General features: G+C 46.7%; 1 protein-coding gene across 2 annotated transcripts in view; it reads right to left on the bottom strand.

Annotated features, from left to right (window-relative positions):
- Positions 1–19712, bottom strand: part of fhip1aa (FHF complex subunit HOOK interacting protein 1Aa) — a 194431-nt gene extending 174719 nt beyond the window's left edge. The window contains exon 1 of one of the 2 annotated variants that reach the window (XM_060827424.1): positions 19474–19712. The gene's annotated coding sequence lies outside the window, so the exon portion shown is untranslated. Of the gene's footprint in view, positions 1–19331; positions 19358–19473 lie in introns of those variants that run through there. The other variant, XM_060827443.1, reaches the window with a different exon arrangement.
- Positions 19713–19986: the final 274 nt, after the last annotated feature.

The raw sequence follows: 19986 nt of genomic DNA, 5'->3' as shown, positions 1-19986 counted from the left end.
TGGCTTGGTGGGGAACTTGCACGTGGTGATGTTCCCCTGTATCTGCTGCCCTTTCCTCTCTGGGTCGACATGGTTGTGTGGTCGAAGGTGCCTTGGTGAATTTGTGCAGCACATCGTGTAGATGGTACACAGTGCTGCTGCTGCTGCTACTGCACATCAGTGGTGGAGGGAGTGGATACTCATGGACATGATGCTGAAAATGTGTTGCTGGTTAAAGCACAGCAGGTCAGGCAGCATCCAAGGAACAGGAAATTCGATGTTTCGGGCCAGAGCCCTTCATCAAGAAGGGCTCTGGCCTGAAACGTCGAATTTCCTGTTCCTTGGATGCTGCCTGACCTGCTGTGCTTTAACCAGCAACACATTTTCAGCTCTGATCTCCAGCATCTGCAGACCTCACTTTTTGCTCATGGACATGATGCCAATCAACTGGACTGCTTCATCCTGGATGGTATCAAGCTCCTTGAGCATTATTGGAGCTGCCCCCATCCAGGCAAGTGGGGAGTATTCCATCACATTCCTGACCTGTGCCTTACGGATGGTGGACAGACTTTAGGGAGTCAGGTGGTTAGTTATTCCATGTAGGATTCCTAGCTTCTGAGCTACTGTTGTAGCCACTGTATTTATAAAGTATCTGATCCGTGGTAACTCTTGGGACATTGATAATATATTGTCTTAATTCATACATTAAAAACACACCATGGACGCTTGAAATCAGAGATAAAATCAGTAATACTGGAAATATGAGTAGGACTGACAGCATCAGTCAAGGAAGAAACACAGCTAACAATTAATCTTTTATCAGAACTGCAGAGTAGTTACAGTCAGTCTGGGGTATGTTTGAAAAGTTAGTCCCAGATCAGGAACGGGACCTGTAGCTTATTACGTGTAGGCTGCAGCCTTCTCCAGTTTCTGATGTGCCATGGGCCACTGACACGGCTGATGAGAGGGGAAGAGAGAGAGAGAGAGAGAGAGAGAGAGAGAGAGAGAGAGAGAGAGAGAGAGACAGAGACAGAGACAGAGACAGAGACAGAGAGAGGGGGAGAGGGAGGGAGGGACGGGGGGGGGGGGGGGGGGAGAGAGAGAGAGAGAGAGAGAGAGAGAGAGAGAGAGAGAGAGAGAGAGAGACACAGAGAGAGACACAGAGAGAGAGAGAGGGGGAGAGAGAGGGGGGGAGAGAGGGGAGAGGGGGGAGAGAACGAACATTGGAGCCAATACAAACTAGCTCTTACAAAGTGTCACAATGACTCCAGTGTGACCGACTCCGAACACAAGTGACAGACACAAGCATTAAGTTTATCATTGTCCAGCAGATAAAGAGGGAACTGCATAATGGTGGCGGTCATACTTGTATTCCTCATTGCCATGAAACCAATACTGAAGATAGTGATGTCATTCTCATCAAGTATGTACCACAGAAGACCAATGGCTAACGGACTGTATTATTACCTGGTATCGTTCTGGTGTGTGTGATTTCCAATGTTACTAATCTTTCCTACACTACAGGTGGTCCAGTTCTTCTGCAAAGGAAAATGACAACTATCGTGGGCATTACAAAAGAAACATGAAGAGGAACACAGGAACAGGAGTAAGCCATTCACTTCCTCCAGTTTGTTCCACCACAGATCATTGCTGACCTGTGCCCTAGCTCCGTATTTGGCCCATATCTCTTAATACCTTTGCATAACAAAAAATATCTAAGATTTAGGGTAGCACAGTGGCTCAGTGGTTAGCACAGCTGCCTCACAGCACCAGGGTCCCAGGTTTGATTCCAGCCTCGGGCGGCCGTCTGTGCAAACGCCACACACTCTCCCCGTGTCTGCGGGGGTTTCCTCCGGGTGCTCCGGTTTCCTCCCACAGTCCAAAGGTGAGCAGGTTAGGTGAATTGGCTATGTTAAATTGTCCATCGTGTTCAGGGATGTATGGTCAGGGGTAAATATAGGGTAGGGGAACGGGTCCGGGTGGGTTACTCTTCGGAGTACCTGTTTCCATACTGTAGGAGTTCTAATTTAAAATTAACAACTGATCTAGTGTCAAAGACTATTTGGGGAAGTGTGTTCTAAACCTCCACCACCTTGTGTATAGAAGCGCTTCTTAACATCTCCCCTGGAGGGTCTGACCCTAACTCTCAGACTATGCCCCACATTACACACTTTTCACTGTACTCCTGTACTTGAGTACACCTGACAATAAAATCTAAATCACCTATCAGTTCTAAAATCTACAGTGCATTTTGGGAAGTGTCAAAGGGAACAAGTTAGTACAGTTGGTTAGGCAACAAGAGATAAAATTATTTGCAAAGCAAAGTCTTATTTATGCAAGAGAACGCCTTTATGGTAACACTGGGACTATGTGACCAAGAATTTTGCATATAACAAAAAGTTGATTGTCATTGAGCAGTCAGGAGGATGACTGCATTGCTTGGGGTTTCCTACACTGAGATCAGGGTTCTCTTTTATCTCACATCAAATAGAGTGAAAGAGGAAGAGAAGCAGCTTGTTTCAAATGTTCACCAAATCCCAGCTTCACAAAGATATTAACAGGAGCTGAAGGAAGTGTTCCTACCTTTCACAGAAAGCACGCGATTACACACTTATTGGGTGAAATTGAAATTAGCTGAAAATGCATTGCTGGAAAAGCGCAGCAGGTCAGGCAGCATCCAAGAGGCAGGAGAATTGACATTTCGGATATAGGCCCTTCTTCAGGAATGAGGAAAGTGTGTCCAGCAGGCTAAGATAGGGAGGAGGGGCGATGGAGATGTGATAGGTGGAAGGAGGTCAAGGTGAGGGTGATAGGCCGGAGTGGGGTGGGGGCGGAGAGGTCAGGAAGAAGATTGCAGGTTAGGAGGGTGGTGCTGAGTTCGACGGATTTGACTGAGACAAGGTGGGGGGAGGGGAAATGAAGAAACTGGAGAAATCTGAGTTCATCCCTTGTGGTTGGAGGGTTCCTAGGCGGAAGATGAGGCGCTCTTCCTGAAACCGTCATGTTGTTATGGTCTGGCGATGGAGGAGTCCAAGGACCTGCATGTCCTTGGTGGAGTGGGAGGGGGAGTTGAAGTGTTGAGCCACGGGGTGGTTGGGTTGGTTGGTTCGGGTGTCCCAGAGGTGTTCTCTGAAACGTTCCGCAAGTAGGCAGCCTGTCTCCCCAATATAGAGGAGGCCACATCGGGTGCAGTGGATGCAGTAAATGGTGTGTGTGGAGGTGCAGGTGAATTTGTGGTGGATATGGAAGGATCCCTTGGGGCCTTGGAGGGAAGTGAGGGGGGAGGTGTGGGCGCAAGTTTTGCATTTCTTGCGGTTGCAGGGGAAGGTGCCGGGAGTGGAGGTTGGGTTGGTGGGGGGTGTGAACCTGACGAGGGAGTCATGGATGGAGTGGTCTTTTCGGAACGCTGATAGGGGAGGGGAGGGAAATATATCCCTGGTGGTGGGGTCCGTTTGCTGGTGGTGGGGAAATGACGGAGGATGATATGATGTATATGGAGATTGGTGGGGTGGTAGGTGAGGATCAGTTGGGCTCTGTCCTGGTGGTTATTGGAGGGGCGGGGTTCAAGGGCAGAGGAGCGGGAAGTGGAGGAGATGCGGTGAAGGGCTCATGCCTGAAACGTCGATTCTCCTGTTCCTTGGATGCTGCCTGACCTGCTGCGCTTTTCCAACAACATATTTTCAGCTCAGATCCCCAGGATCTGCAGTCCTCACTTTCTCCTTGAAACTGAAATGAAACCTGTTGCTCGCAACACTCAACATTACTGCCTGGGCCCTTGAACAGAATTGAATGGAATTAGGTTCATTGTCACATGTACTCAGGAGGACAGGGAAACTTTACAAGTCACCAATTATGGCACCATCCTTGTTACCAAGTACCGAGGTACAGATTCTTAAGTTCAAATTCTTAGGGGAAAAATATAAAAATAAAGAAATTAAAAGTCCAGCAATAAAACAGAAAAAGAAAGAAATAAGAGTTCAAAATAATAGTCCTTCCAACCCAAGGTAGAGGTTTCTTAATGGTTTTTGATATAACTGGGAGTTATTATAAACAAATTAACAACAACACAGAGGAATGAATCCACTTTTGGATGGATCAGGTTTTGTCCAATGTGTACAGGAGGGTTTCCTGACACAGTATGTCGAAGGGCCAACAAGAGGGGAGGCCCCACTGGATCTGGTGTTTGGTAATGAACCAGGCCAGGTGTTTGATTTAGTTCTAGGTGAGCACTTTGGAGAGAGTGACCATAATTCAGTTACGTTTAGTTTAGCGATGGAAAGGGATAGGTACATGCCACAGGTCAAGAGTTATCGATGGGGCAAGGGCAATCATAATGCGATTAGGCAAGAATTAGGATGCATAGAATGGGGTAGCACAATGCAGGGGTTGCAGACAATGGAAATGTGGAACTGGTTTAAGGAACAGATATTGCGTGTCCTTGATAGGTATGTCCCTGTCAGGCAGGCAGGAAGTGATAAAGTAAGGGAACCATGGTTTACTACAGAAATTACATCTCTTGTTAAACAGAAGGAGGAAGCTTATGTTGATGAGACTAGATGGTTCCGATGAGGCGATGGAGAATTACAGCTAGGGAGGATTTAAAGAGAGAGTTAAGAAGAGCAAACAGAGGACACAAGCAGTCTTTAGCAAATAGAATAAAAGAATCCTAAAGCTTTCTATAGCTAGGTGAGGAATAAAAGGATGACTAGGGTAGGAATAGGGCCAGTCAAAAACTACCAAGGTACTTTCAGCAAAGAGAAAAGAAAAACATGAACTATATTATACATCAAGAATTATCTGATGCAAACTTTTTACAAATATCAGAAAGAAAGATTCGACCCTTTTATCCCCACAACACCGTCACAGCCACCCAAATTGCTTCCTGAGACCCTGTTTAAATGTGTGGCCTACTCTGCTGACCCAGCCCTGGGCGCAGGTTCACCTGATCACACGAACACTTCTAGATGTTGTCGTTCTCGATGACACCATTACAGCCTTGTGTTTCGGAGTTTATTTTCTCAGCAACTCCGGCCCGTTCCTGTTCTGTACTGGACTGTTTTCTGTTTTGGAGCCTGGCCAGGTTTAGTACCAGAGGACTGGAGGATTGCAAATGTTGTGTCCTTGTTTAAGAAGGGCAGTAGAGATGACCCAAGTAATTTTAGACCAGTGAGCCTCACTTCTGTTGTAGGAAAAGTTTTTTTGAAAGGATTATAAGAGGTAGGATTTATAAGCAACAATCTGACTGGAGATAGTCAACATGGTTTCATCAAAGGCAGGTCGTGTCTCACAAGCCTGAGTTTTTTAAGAAGGTGACCAAGCGTGTGGATGAGGGTAGGGCAGTTGACGTGATATACATGGACATCAGTAAAGCCTTTGATAAGGTTCCACATGGTAGGCTGTTGGAGAAAATGCAGAGGCATGGGATGGAGGGTGATTTAGCAGTTTGGATTAGAAACTGGCTTTCTGAAAGAAGGCAGCGAGTGGTGGTTGATGGAAAATATTCAGCCTGGAGTCCAGTTACTAGTGGTGTACCACAAGGATCTGTTTTGGGACCACTGCTGTTTGTCATTTTTATAAATAACTTAGAAGCAGGCATAGGTGGATGGATTAGTAAGTTTGCAGATGACACTAAAGTCGGTGGAGTAGTGGACAGTGTGGAAGAATGTTACAGGTTGCAGGGGGACTTGGATAAACTTCAGAATTGAACTGAGAGGTGGCAAATGGAGTTCAGCGCAGGTAAATAGGAGGTGATGCACTTTGGGAAGAATAACAGGAAGGCAGAATACTGGGCTGATGGAAAGATTCTTGGTAGTGTGGATGTGCAGAGGGACCTTGGAGTCCATGCACATAGCTGCCCAAAAGTTGCCACCCAAGTTGATAGTGCTGTTAAGAAGACATTGTGTGTTAGGTTTCATTGGTGGAGAGATTGCGTTCTGAAGCCATAATGTCATGCTGCAACTATACAAAATGATAGTGCGGCCACACTTGGAATATTGTGTACAGTTCTGGTTCCCCCATTACAGGAAGGATGTGGAAGCATTGGGAAAGGTGCAGAGGAGATTTACCAGGATGTTGCCTGGTCTGGAGGGAAGGTCTTATGGAGGAAAGGCTGAGGGACTTGGGTCTGTTCTCATTGGAGAGAAGGGGGTGAAGAGGGGGATTTGATAGAGACAGAGGATTAGATAGGGTATACAGTGAGAGTCTGTTTCCTAGGGTGATGACATCAGCTTGTACGAGGGGGCATAACTACAAATTGAGGGGTAATAGATTTAAGACAGATGTCAGAGGCAGGTTCTTTACTCAGAGAGTGGTAAGGGCGTGGAATGCCTTACCTGCCAATGCAGTTAACCCAACCACATTAGGGAGATTTAAACAATCCTTAGATAAGCACGCGGATGATTTTGGGATAGTGTAGGGGGATGGGCTTAGATTAGTTCACAGGTTGGCGTAACATCGAGGGCCGAAGGGCCTGTTCTGCACTGTAGTGTTCTATGTTCCATTCCACAAAAGATGTACAAAACAAAAAGGACACAAGAGATTGAGTTATTGTACCACAATCCAGCAGCTTGTTTGTCACTTTTAAACGGTGGCAGGTTTACAGATAGTTTTTCTTTTAAAAGGAAACTTGAACTCCCTTAACTGCCATGGAGTGAGATGTGAACTCATGTTGTCTGGGTTAGGAGGCTAGGCCTGTTGACTAGTAGCCCAGTAATACAACCAGAAGGGCTTGAAATAACGCTGCTCTCTCTCCACAAATGCTGCCAGCCCTTCTGAGTTTCTCCAGCAATGTCCGTGTTTGTTTATTTCAGATCACCAGCATCTGCAGTTCTTTGGTTCATTTTAACCAAACCACGATACTCCCAACACTGCTCACAGACATTTATGAGGAGCCATAGCACAAGACAGCTCCACCATAAGAGGAACTGGACCTGACGCCAGCATCTGGTGAACATCTGGTCTCAAAATCAAACTGAAGTCAGAGGAGCCTTCACTAACACCATTCCTGTACACATTGTCGACGCTGTGGTTTTTAAGCCTATGCTTCACCTCCCACTGGTGAAGTTCTTGTATTTTATTCTTTTCGATTATTTACATGATTAGATTTCCATTTATTCCCAAGCACATTTCATAATGAAAGTATTTCCACCAACACAGTAAAATTAATTCTCCCACACACAGCTACCAGAATCAAATTAAAAGGACTCGTTCTGGAGACCTGTGCAGTTTTTAGTCCTTACCTAGAAAAGCATGGACTAACGAGAGGGTGGCTCTGAATATATTACAGTTTGAAAGTGTAAAAGCGAGAGTATAGTAAAATGGGTCTTCCTTTCAGTTGTGAAAGTCTGACCTATTTTCTTTTGTTAAAAAAAGTTCAAAATTAATGTTGAGTAGTGAACTAAAGTCAGCATTTTTAAAAAAATCATTCAAGGGAACCCATAATTACCCGTTGTCAGAGAAGAGTCAACCACATAACTCCGGGTCTGGAGTCACAGGGAAATATGGCAGATTTCCGTCCCTCAAGGACATTAGTGAACGACATGGGGTTTTGTTACAATTAACAGTGGCCTCATGGTCTCCATTAGACTAGCTATTTATTATAGATGTTTGTGGAACTAGAATTTCACCATCTGGGATTTGAACATATATCCCCAAGTGGGGGGGGGGGGGGGGGGGGGGGGGGGGGGTGTTCCAGACACAGGGGCATTGCCCCTCAGAATGTTCCATTTCCTGGGTAATTGTCACTGAGCCAGCTGGGCCCGGATTCAGGGGGGGCCTGACTCCAGACAGCACTGCTCCATCAGACTAACTGGACCAACACATCTCCAACAACAGGGGCCCCGTGAGCTTGGTCAGGCTCCAAAACAGAAAACAGTCCAGTACAGAACAGGAACGGGCCGGAGTTGCTGAGAAAATAAACTCCGAAACACAAGGCTGTAATGATGTCATCGAGAACGACAACATCTAAAGGTGTTCATGTGATCAGGTGAACCTGCGCCCAGGGCTGGGTCAGCAGAGTAGGCCACACATTTAAACAGGGTCTCAGGAAACAATATCAAATGATAACAAACCAACACCAAGTGATTGTAGACATTTCTCAAAAAGAAACTTAGTTAAAGGCTGTGGTCGTGGAACAAGGAGGTTTAACAGGGCTGATGTTTGACTGGGGTTTGGGTGGCTGTGACGGTGTTGTGGGGATAAAAGAATCGAATCTTTCTTTCTGATATTTGTAAAAAGTTTGCTTCAGATAATTCTTAATGTATAATATACTTTTTTTTCTTTTCTTTTCTCTTTGTTGAAAGTACCTTGGCAGGACCTTCGGAATGTTTCAGTGACTGACCTCCACGGTAAACAATAATATACAACCCTGTGATCTCACTCCGGGACAGAACTGGTTCAGGATTCCCATCAGCTGGGACCACAATACTTGTCAGAAAGCAGGTGCAATGATGGCTCACCAGCCTGTTTCCCCAAATGGTGGATGGAGACAGGGTCCGTATTCTCAAGCGCTTAGAAGTAGTAGACAGGCTGGTGGGACTGTCAAGAAACAAGGATATTTTGGCTCAGGGGGTCTAGAAGTGGGGGGGGGGGGGGGGGGTCACAAAGTCTCACAATATTTGTTGACCATTTAGGACTGAGATAAAGTGAAATCCCTTTCCACAAAGGACAGTAACTCTTCAGAGTATCTATCCCAGGAGGCTGCAGGGAGGCCCAGTCACTGACTGTCTACCCTGGGAGACCGTGGGGAGACTCAGTCAATGACCGTCTACCCCGGGAGACCGTGGGGAGGTTCAGTCACCGACTGTCTACCCTAGGAGACCGTAGGGAGGTCTAGTCACTGACTGTCTACCCCAGGAGACCGCAGGGTGGCCCAATCACTGACCGTCTACCCCGGGAGACCGTGGGGAGGCTCAGTCACCGACTGTCTACCCTAGGAGACCGCAGGGAGGCTCAGTCACCGACTGTCTACCCCGGGAGACCGCAGGGAGACCCAGTCACTGACTGTCTACCCCGGGAGACCGCAGGGTGGCTCAGTCACCGACTGTCTACCTCAGGAGACCGTAGGGAGGTCTAGTCACTGACTGTATACCCCAGGAGACCGCGGGGAGGCTCAGTCACCGACTGTCTACCCCGGGAGACCGCGGGGAGGCTCAGTCACTGACTGTCTACCCTGGGAGACCGCGGGGAGACCCAGACACTGACTGTCTACCCCAGCAGGCCACACGGGCTCATTCACTGAATATGTTCGAGATCGAGATGCTTAGATTCCTTGACATTAACAATATCAAGCAACATGGGGAGAGTAGGAGGAAGTATATTAAAGGCAGAAGGTGAACCAAAATGATTATTTAGTTCCTGGAGCTGGCTCAGAGTCAGAGAGATGTACAGCACGGAAACAGACCCTTCGGTCCATCTCATCCATGCCAACCCAATCTAGTCCCATTTGCCAGCACCCGGTCCATATCCCTCCAAACCCTTCCTATTCATATACCCATCCAGATGACTCTTAAATGTTGCAATTGTACCAGTCTCCATCACATCCTCTGGCAGCTCCTTCCATACACATACCACCCTCTGCATGAAAACATGGTCCCTTAGGTCCCTTTTATATATTTCCCCTCTCACCCTAAACCTATGCCCTCTAATTCTGGACTTCCCGACCCCAGGGAAAAGACTTTGTCTATTTATCCTATCCATGCCCCTCAATTTTGTAAACCTCTAAGGTCACCCCTCAGCCTCCGACGCTCCAGGGAAAACAGCCCCAGCCTGTTCAGCCTCTCCCTATAGCTCAAATCCCCCAACCCTGGCAACATCCTTGTAAATCTTTTCTGAACCCTTTCAAGTTTCACAACATCCTTTTTCTTGCTGCTAAATTCCTTTGGCACGTTCGGTGATGGTTAGACCAAAAAAAAACAAGGAACTGCAGATGCTGGATTCTGAAAGAGAAATAGAAATAGCTGGAAAGTTGAGTTAATGTGTCAGGCCCAGTGACCCCTTTTCAGAGCAGGTTTGATGGTGGCCGTTGCTTTAAAATGTTGCAATTTCGGAGGTTATTGCGTTTGGATGGGAAGTGAGGGAGGACTGCCTGCAGTGTCATTTTCAGGTGCTTGATGTTGAGCTGCTTGAACTTCCCAGACTTACCCTGAGCCCAGATCCCCATCCACACCAGCACTCACCTCTTTCCATTCATCCTACTGGAATTAACATTCTCAAATTTAATTTACTTTCCTTCATAACTCGACATGCCGTTCCAGCACCACCTCATCCAACACCCGAATCTAGCTCCCCTCACCTTCACCAGAACCTTGCTGTGAGCTTCCTGTGTTGGGCACATGTCACTGCCATTTGACCCAAGCAGCCTGGTCAAGGGGCCTGCTTTCAGTCTGTGACAGACACAGCAGCAAGTCTATCATCTGGAACACCAAACTGCATATATTTCAACAACAATGACGCCGAGATTAAAACTGAGAGCCAGCATTATAGTTTGTTCACCAGAACTCCAGGATTGGCTCAGCACAAAATTTCTGGAATACACTCCAATAAATGCCATTTCCTTCTCCACACTATTCACACAAAATGGCTGACTACCCAAGTTCACTTCCTGATCCCCATTTTAACTGATGTCACTTTCTCTTCACACACAATGTTATCCTCTTCGACAAAAGAATTATCTCCTCAAAGTATCCTTCTTTGACCCCTCTGCACCTGACATCTACCACACCATGGCCAATCTCCTTTTCCTTTCCAAAGTTAATGGAATGCATTGCCACCTTTTCTGTGATGTACCTTGGGATTATTTTAATGCATTCAAAGCACTACAGACATGCTGCTTGTGTTGAGTTTTATCCAGCGCAGTAAAAGGTTCAAGAAGGGAGTGTTCCGAACAAAGAAATCTTGCAGTGCAGGTTCATAGTAGACAGGGGGGAGAAGGCGGTGTTTGGTATGCTTGCCTTTAGTGGTCAGCGCACTGAGTACAGGATTGGGAGGTCATGTTGCAGCTGTACAGGACATTGATTAGGCCACTGTTGGAATATTGCATGCAATTCTGGTCTCCTTCCTATTGGAAAGATGTTGTGAAACCTGAAAAGATTTACAAGGGTGTTGCCAGGGTTGGAGAGTTTGAGCTACAGGGAGAGGCTGAACAGGCTGGGGCTGTTTTCCCTGGAGGCTGAGGAGTTACCTCATAAATGTTTATAAAATCATGAAGGGCATGGATAAGGTGAATAGTCAACATTTTTTCCCCACATTAGCCATGTCCAAAACTAGAGGGCATATGTTTAAGGTGAAATGGGAAAGATCTAAAACAGACTTAAGGGGCACCTTTTTCATGCAGAGGGAGTGGAGGAGGCTGGTACAATTACAGCATTTAAAAGGCATCTGGATGGGTTTATGAATAGGAAGGGTTTGGAGGGATATGGGCCAAATAGTGGCAAGTGGGACTAGATTAATTCCTGATGAAGGGCTTTTGCCTGAAACATCGATTTTGCTGTACTTTGGATGCTGCCTTACCTGCTGTGCTTTTCCAGCACTACTCTAAGCCAGAATCTGGTTTCCAGCATCTGCAGTCCTTGTTTTTACCTAGATTTATTTAATCTGGTCAGCATGGGTGAGCTGGACTGAAGGGTCTGCTTCCATGCTGTACATCTCTAAGACTCAAGTTAAAATAAACCAGTTTCTCCAAGTATATTAAAGAATTAGATTCTTACTATCAGTGAAAGCAATTGTGTAACATTACTGGCATATTGTTAAGATCCCAATGACAGAAACAGTTCTTTGAAAGTGTCATGAATAAAGTTACCCGTTAACTTTAGTCGCATGACTAATCAAGAGCAACAATTAATAACACAAACCGAAAATACTGTAAATAGTCAGTAAGTCAGGCAATGTTACTGAGAATTAATGCCTCACATCTGACTTATTTTTGTCAGAACAGGAAAATCCAACATATGACAGATTTTAATCAAAAGCAAAATTCAAAGAAGGACAGTCGAGAAAGACGTGGAAAGAAAGGAAGTCTATGTCTATATTGGAAGGGAGAACGATTTAAATAATAAAAAGGGATGGTGTCACAAGGCAAAAACACACAATAAAGGGACAAGTAAATCAAAGTTTGGGAGAAGATTTGTAGCTCAGGTGCTTGTTGTTGTGGTTCTGTTCGCCGAGCTGGGAATTTGTGTTGCAGACGTTTCGTCCCCTGTCTAGGTGACATCCTCAGTGCATGGGAGCCTCCTGTGAAGTGCTTCTGTGTTGTTTCCTCTGGCATTTATAGTGGTTTGTCTCTGTCGCTTCCGGTTGTCAGTTCCAGCTGTCTGTTGCAGTGGCCGGTATATTGGGTCCAGGTCGATGTGCTTATTGATTGAATCTGTGGATGAGTGCCATGCCTCTAGGAATTCCCTGGCTGTTCTCTGTTTGGCTTGTCCTATAATAGTAGTGTTGTCCCAGTCGAACTCATTTTGCTTGTCATCTGCGTGTGAGGCTACTAAGGATAGTAGCCAAACAGAGAACAGCCAGGGAATTCCTAGCGGCATGGCATTCATCCACAGATGCAATCAACAAACACATCGACCTGGACCCAATATACCAGCCACTGCAGCGGACAGCTGGAACTGACACCCGGAAGCGGCAGATTCAAACCACTATAAATGCCGGAGGAAAGATCACAGAAGCGCTTCACAGGAGGCTCCCAAGCACTGAGGATGTCACCTAGACAGGGGACGAAACGTCTGCAACACAAATTCCCAGCTCGGCGAACAGAACCAGGACAAGTAAATGAACAATGAGCAGAGATGAGGAAACAACATCAGGATTATGCTATGGCATCTGCTATCTGCCAGAATATTGAGCCCTGAACTCTGAACCTTGGAAGCTATCCAGCTTCTACTGAGCTTCGTCAGGACAACACGGGGAGACCAAACTCTCAAACGTCAGAATGGAAATGCAACAGACACTTAAACTGACGCACAGTCTAAGGCCAGAGTCACACTGACTGAAGCAACATGCTCAGCAAAAATGATCAGCCTACTTTCGGTTTCCTCTAAGACAAGCCACGTCACACAGGGCAACACGATGGCTCAGTGGGTAGCACTGCTACCTCACAGCGCCAGGGACCCAGGTTCGATTCCAGCCTCGGGTGACTGTCTGTCTGGAGTTTGCACATTCTCCCTGTGTCTGTGTGGGTTTCCTCTGGGTGCTCCGGTTTCCTCCCATAGTCCAAAGATGTGCGGGTCAGGGTGAATTGGTCATGCTAAATTGCCGTGTTAGGTTCGTTAGTAAGGGGGAATTGAGTCTGGGTGGGTTACTCTTCAGAGGGTCGGTGTGGACTTGTTGGGCCGAAGGGCCTGTTTACATACTGTTGGGAATCTAGTCTAATCATAAGCAGCGCTGACAATACACTATATTGCAAGAAATAAAAATAATCACTTCTTCATCTGGAAGATGTATCTCAGGTCCAGGAGGGTGAGAAGGGATAAGGGAAAAATGACATCTGTTTCATCTTTTATACTTGTTGGTAATGATAGAACAGACTGGGATGTTATAGAGGGAACTGTCCATTCAGAATGAAGGCTAGATACTGAAAGAGGAGAGGATGATGGTGGAATTATGCAGATGATGATGGAAATTATGGAAGATATTGCACTGAATATGAAGAAGTGAGTGCAGTCCAGGGAAATCCGAACAGGAGTACGCCATCAAACCTGCACTACCATTCAGTTAGACCATGGTGGAGCAACATCTCATGCACTTTACCATTCTATCCCTTGAATTCATTAGTCTTTGCATTAAATTTCTGAACACACCCAATGATTGTATTTCCACAGCTCTCTGGGTCAGAAAATTCCAAAGATTTGTGTTCTTTTTAAGAAATTCTTTCTCATCTCGCTCTTAAATTGCCCGCCCCTTATGCCCCCTGGTTCTAATCTCAAACATCTCAGGCAAACACCCGACCTCCATCCACACTATCTCACACCCTTTAAGAGTTCTGTACATTTTAGTGGGGTCTAGAAATAAAGGTGAAGGAGGGGTGAGAAATGGAGAGACAGTGAAAATGGAAGACAGCAGAATAGGAGAAAGGTAGTTACAGAAATCAATGAGCTAATAGAAGATATTAGTTCACAAACTATCCCTAAACACCCAGACACAGAGATCAGAGGTGGACCACGTGAAGGTGAGTCAGGGGTGAGAGTCAAAAGAAACGTTGATTAAATTTTCCAGTTCGGGGTATAAGCAAGAATTGACATTGATGATGACTTGTGTCAATGTCATAACTGAAACAGAGCTGACAGAATGAAAACAATCACATAAAAAGATACAGCTAGGACTCTGTTTAGTTCCCAGTGTGACACAAGTTATTGCAACGTGTTTTAATTTGGAGTCAAAGATGATGTTGGTCAACTCAGAAACAGGTTCAGCCAGACAGAAAAGGTTGATGGGAGACGGGGAATGCTGGGGTTGGCATGCAGGGAAAAAGCAAAGGTCCTGCATACCATCCTGATGGTGGGGATGTGGTGTAAAATGATCAGATGTCTGTGGTTAAAAAGGAGATGGTTTGGATCATAATGTGGGAGTGGATGTTGGAAGAATCACAGGTATAGATCAGAATGGGGCTACAAACATAAACTCAAAAATAAAAGTTACTTAAAAAGTGATTACTTTATCCTGAAGGTGAGCTCTCTCAAATAGTAATCGCTACTGTCATCAGCTGTATTCGCACTACACAATTCATGATTTAAAACATAAACTTTGAACAGTGACAATGCATTGGATAGAGATTGTCACTATTTCCAAATCCCCTTTTACATCTTCCTGAGCACAGGTCAGTAAATTGGATAAGGATTCCCTACAAATATCTAACGAGGCAATAAAGAAAAACATCTGCAGAAGCTACAAATCTGAAACAAACTGAGAATGTTTTGAAATTCATTATAACTTGGAGATAGTGAGGGGCTGGAGGGGCTGGAGTCAAGAAAATGTGGAGCTGAAAAAGATAGTGGGTCAGGCAGCATCAGAGGAAGAGAGACTCCATGTTAATGACAGGACCCTTCATCAAGACTGCGGAGGGCCAAGGGGGCTGAGAAATAAATAGAGGGAGGGGGTGGGGAAGGTAGGTGGGATAGCGATAGATGGATGCAGGAAGGTGGTGATTGAGATTGGTCAGTGGGAAAGGCGGACTGGATGTGTAGGAAGATGGACAGGTTAGGGGAGGTCAAGGGGGCAGGACAGGCTGGACCAGCAATGAGGTGGGAGGTGGGAGGTGGGAGGTGGGGGGTGGGGGGTGGAAAGTGGAGGGTGGGGAGATTTGGAAGCTGGTGAATACTATGTTGAGGCCATAAGGTTGTAAGCTCCCAAGGCAGACAATGAAGTGTTCTTCCTCTAGTTTGCATGTGGCCTTTTTGACAGCAGGGGGAGGCCCAGGGTGGACATGTCATTGGGAGAGATGAAATGACAGGCAAACAGGAAGTGAGGATGATTGGAGCGGGAGAACTATCTATGTTCCCTGAACCAGTCCCCGGGCTTGCCCCCAGACTCTCCAATGTAGGGCAGACGACATCAGGAGCAACGGATGCAGTAAATCGGGTTAGAGGAAATGCAGGTGAATCTCTGCTAGACTTGGAATGATTCTTTGAGGCCTTGGATGGGAAGGCAAGAGGGGAAATGTGGTGGTAGGTGTTACATCCCCTGCAGCCGCAGGGAAAGGTGCCAGGTGTGGTTAGTGGGGAGTCACGGAGGGAATGGTCCCGAGGGAAAGCAGATAGGGGTGGGGAAGGAAATATCCATTTCAAATCCACCGACTCCCACAACTACCTTGACCACACCTCCTCCCACACCCCATCTCCTGCAAAATGCAATCCCATATTCTCAATTTCTCCACCTCCGCTGTATCTGCTCCCAGGATGGACAATTCCACTCCAGGATATCCCAGCTGTCCTCCGACTTCAAGGTCTGTAAGTTCCCCTCCCCCTTGATTAACAATGGCCTCAACCACATCTCCCACATCTCCGCCCCCAAACCACCACCCATGCACACATCCCCCCCACCCCACCCTAATACCAAGAAGTTTCCCCTGGCCCTCACATTCCACCTCACTAATCTCTAAATCCAACGCATCATCCTCCACCATTTTCACGACCTGCAGTCTGACCCCACCACCAATAAGATATTTCCTTCCCCACCCCTATCTGCTTTCTATAAGGACCATTCCCTCCGTGACTCCCTCGTTAGGTCCACACTCCCCACTAACCAGTCCCGGTGGCTGCAGAGGGTGTAATACCTACCATCACACCTCCTCTCTTATTTCCATCCATGACCCCAAAGGATCATTCCAAGTCCAGCAGAGATCCACCTGCACTTCCTCTAACACCTGATATACTGCAACTGTTGCTCCTGATGTGGTCTCCTCTACATTGGAGAGACTGAGTGCAAACGTGGAGATTGGTTCACGGAACACCTATGGTTCTCCCGCTCCAATCAACCTCACCTCCTGTTTGCCAGCCATTTCAACTCCCCCTCTCATCCCCACATTGGCATGTCCATCCTGGGCCTCCCCACCATCAAAATAAGGCCACACGCAAACTGAAGGAAGAACACTTCATCTTTTGCCTTGGGAGCTTACAACCTTATGACCTCAACATAGAATTCACCAGCTTCTAAATCTCTCCAGCCCAACCCAAGTCCAGTCCTCCCTCTCTGCCCCACCCCCCTTGACCTGCCCATCTTCCTCCCTTCCCACCTATCCAGCCCACCCTTTACACCAATCTATTATAATCACCTCCTACCTGCATCCACCTTAGGCCATCCCACCTACCTTTCCCCCAGTCCCACACCCCTCCCTTATTGATTTCTCAGCTCCCTTCCCCCTCCCTAGTCCTGAGGAAGGGTCCTGCCTGAAACACCGACTCTCCTGCTCTTCTGATGCTGCTTGACCTGCTGTGCTTTTCCTAGTTCCACGTTTTATCCACTTTGAAATTCAGTACAACTCTTCGTCAGAACTAGAATCATACCAGACTCAAAACCTTAAACAAAAGCAGAAATTGTTGGAAAAGCTCAGCAGGTCTGGTAGCATCTGTGAACAGAAATCAGAGTTAACATTTCAGGTCTGGTGACCCCCCTCCTTGGAACCCTAACTTTGTACCCCTCTCCATAGATACTGCAAGACCACTATACTTCAATATTGTGTTATGTATTTTAGTTCAGCTATCAATTTTTAAAAACATTTTATCTTTATTGCTGTCCTCAATTGAAAAATGGCTAGTATTTCAGCAATCGTCAACAGTTTGAGGATGAGGAAAGAATGTTTGTCTAGCCATTAAGCTATGGCAGTACAAAGCCCACTGAATGTTATTTTAGCTTATAAGCAAGGTTGTACAACCCAAACATGGGTTCACCTCCCTACATGAAACTGTCAGGTCACCCTGATCCCTTCACTAGCAATAACTGCAGTACTGATGTAAGTCAAGAGTGTGGTGCTGGAAAAGCACAGCAGGTCACGAAGCACCTGAGGAGCAGGAGAACCAACGTTTCGGGCAAAAGCTTGAGGACTAGGAAAGAATGCTTGTCTAGCCACACATAACCCATTGAGGTACAGCAGTACAAAGAGGGCTTATGCCCGAAATGTCGACTCTCCTGCTCCTTGGGTGCTGCCTGACCTGCTGTGCTTTTCCAGCACCACACTCTTGACTTACATCAGGACTACAGTTACTGCTAGTGAAGGGATCAGGGTGGCCTGACAGTTTCATGTAGGAAGGTGAACCCATGTTTGGGTTGTACAACCTTGCTTATAAGCTAAAATAACATTCAGTGGGCTTTGTACTGCCATAGCTTAATGGCTAGACAAACATTCTTTCCTCATCCTCAAACTGTTGACAATTGCTGAAATACTAACCATTTTTCAATTGAGGACAGCAATAAAGATAAAATGTTTAAAAAAATTGATAGCTGAACTAAAATACATAACACAATATTGAAGTATAGTGGCCTTGCAGTATCTATGGAGAGGGGTATAGATTTAGGGTTCCAAGGAGGGGGGTCACCAGACCTGAAATGTTAACTCTGATTTCTGTTCACAGATGCTACCAGACCTGCTGAGCTTTTCCAACAATTTCTGCTTTTGTTTAAGGTTTTGAGTCTGGTATGACTCTAGTTCTGACGAAGAGTTGTACTGAATTTCAAAGTGGATAAAACGTGGAACTAGGAAGAGCAGGAGAGTCGGTGTTTCAGGCAGGACCCTTCCTCAGGACTAGGGAGGGGGAAGGGAGCTGAGAAATCAATAAGGGAGGGGTGTGGGGCTGGGGGAAAGGTAGGTGGGATGGCCTAAGGTGGATGGGGAGGTGGGCCCATGTTTGAGCTATCTACCTGTCCAGCACCTGCAGGCCTCACTCTCACACAGTGCTGATATAAACCTACATCTGATTTTATTTCCCCGATTTGGATTTTTAAGGACACAGCACAGTAACTATCACATTGCCACACCGTGGCTAGCTCCAATATAACAAAATATTGCAAAAGGACAGCACTGAAACCAACAGACGTTAGAACCCAAAGTAGTTTTCAAAACACGCACTTTCACTCACTCATATCTATTAAAACTATTTCCCACAACTTTAGATGCATGTTGAGGTAACTAAACAAAAATAAACACACTCCAACTGTGCGTACCTTAAGACCCAGGAGCACGTTGCCTGCTAGTTCTGGGTTGTGTTACAGTCCTCAAAGAGTTAAACAACAGTGATGTAACGTCCCAAAACACATCTCCTTAACAACAGAACCAGCTCAACTCCAAGGGACACGTCACATGGTAATTCTCAGGTCAACCTGCCGAGCCCAGGAAAGAGATCAGCCTTTGGGAAACCGCTCCCTGCTCAATGCTGCTTGTGGATTGGGCTCGGGGTTGGTGAAGATTCAAGTTTATTCCACTGACCCCAAACTGCTATTCTATCCCAACCCGGGGGGACATAAACCTGCAGCAAGTGCCCCAGAGGAATCTGCCTTCATTAAGTTCCCTCCGCAGGCGAAAATAACAACAAAAGTTGTGTGCGGGATTATCTGCAAAGTCTCAGGGCTGTGAGAGCAACTTATTGTTGTGTTGGAGAGAGACCCGGTCCCTCTGAAAGATTTGCAGACACACTTCTGTCCTTCTGGTGTTACAGTCCAATAAAACAGATCAAACGAGACAAGCAAACTGCATGAACAGGGACCTTGCTGAGCCCAGCTTCAGAGTCTGCTGTTGTGGGGTGAACACTGAGCCCAGTACAAGAGCCGAGAGCCGGGGATCAGCCAGGTCCCAACTACACAACTGCAGCAGAATGGCTGTGTGCCCCATTCTCATGGGCTTTACATTAAAAAAAGCACCCGGTTACCTCGGTGGACGAAGCCGGAGACAAACTAATGCAGGATTCCGCCAGTGGAGTAACTCAGAGGGAGGGAGGGAGTAAACACACAGAGGAGCTCTCTCAGCTGAGGCGCGGCCAGTGTTCACAGAGTGACACATCTCACACTTACCCACAACAGGCTCCACTGCAGAATGACTCTCTCCGCTTCCCCTGGCCGCTCCAAAGCATAAAGAAACTGTTTTCCCAGCGGGATCACACAGCCAGGTGAGAGGGGGGGAAGGAAGGAGGGAGAGTTTATCCTCACTTTCTAATCACTTCCTCCCAGACCAAACAGCAACTTCTCTCCAAGGCACCTGAGCAACACCCCGCGGCCGGACTGAGGCGGGGAGTGCCCAGGTTCTGGGGAGGCGATGTGAAAAGGCAGGGTAGGAGAGAGAGGGAGGGAGGAGTTGTGGATCTAACCTGTTCTGAGGCAGCTCGCTCCCGGTGAGACACCGCCAGCAGAGGGAGCCGCCCTTTACAATCAGGTCACTTCAGGCTCAGTGTTCATTCACAGCAGGGTCTGTGTTAATGCAGGGCAGTGAAACTGGGCTGAACAGGGTCTGTGTTAGTGCAGGGCACTGAAACTGGGCTCAACAGGGTCTGTGTTAGTGCAGGACACTGAAACTGGGCTAACAGGGTC

This window comes from Hemiscyllium ocellatum, chromosome 1, assembly GCF_020745735.1.
Source record: "Hemiscyllium ocellatum isolate sHemOce1 chromosome 1, sHemOce1.pat.X.cur, whole genome shotgun sequence".
NCBI lineage: Eukaryota > Metazoa > Chordata > Chondrichthyes > Orectolobiformes > Hemiscylliidae > Hemiscyllium > Hemiscyllium ocellatum.
Note: the sequence above shows the minus strand (reverse complement) of the source record. Positions and strands in the feature narration are given on the sequence as shown.